This window comes from Dermochelys coriacea, chromosome 10, assembly GCF_009764565.3.
Source record: "Dermochelys coriacea isolate rDerCor1 chromosome 10, rDerCor1.pri.v4, whole genome shotgun sequence".
Classification (NCBI taxonomy): Eukaryota; Metazoa; Chordata; order Testudines; family Dermochelyidae; genus Dermochelys; species Dermochelys coriacea.
Window position 1 is genome coordinate 37392780 of NC_050077.1, and position 953 is coordinate 37393732.

The following is a 953-nucleotide window of genomic DNA, read 5'->3' on the forward strand; positions in this document are numbered from 1 at the left end:
CTCACAAAACTGAGTGACTGGGCAACAAACTGGCAGATGAAATTCAATGTTGATAAATGCAAAGTAATGCACATTGGAAAACATAATCCCAACTATACATATAAAATGATGGAGTCTAAATTAGCTGTTAACACTTAAGAAAGAGATCTTGGAGTCATTGTGGATAGTTCTCTAAAAACATCTGCTCAGTGTTCAGCGGCAGTCCAAAAAGCTAACAGAATGTTGGGAATCATTAGGAAAGGGATAGATAATAAGACAGAAAATATCATATTTCCTCTGTATAAATCCATGGTATGCCCACATCTTGAATGCTGTCTGCAGATCTAGTCACACCATCTCAAAACAGGTATATTTGAATTGGAAAAGATACAGAGAAAGGCAACAAAAATGATAAGGGGTATGGAATGGCTTCCATAGGAGAGATTAATAAGACTGGGACTTTTCAACTTGGAAAAGAAATGACTAAGGGGGGATATGATAGAGGTCTATAACATCATGACTGGTGGGGAGAAAATAAATATGGAAGTGTAATGTACCTCTTCATATAACACAAGAACTAGGGGACACCAAATGAAATTAATAGGCAGCAAATTTAAAACAAACAAAAGGAAGTATTTCTTCACACAACACACAGTCAACCTGTGGAACTCTTTGCCAGAAGATGTTGTGAAGACCAAGACTATAACAGGATTAAAAAAAGAACTAGATAAGTTCATGGAGGATAGGTCCATCAATAGCTATTAGCAAAACCATGCTCTGAGTGTCCCCAGCGTTTGTTTGCCTGAAGCTGGAATGGATGACAGGGAAAGGATCACTCGATAATTGCCCTGTTGTGTTCATTTGCTCTGGGGCACCAGGTATGAGCCACTGTCGGCAGACAGGATACTGGGCTAGATGGACCATTGGTCTGACCCAGTATGGCCGTTCTTATGAATTTATCCTTTTCATTTCAA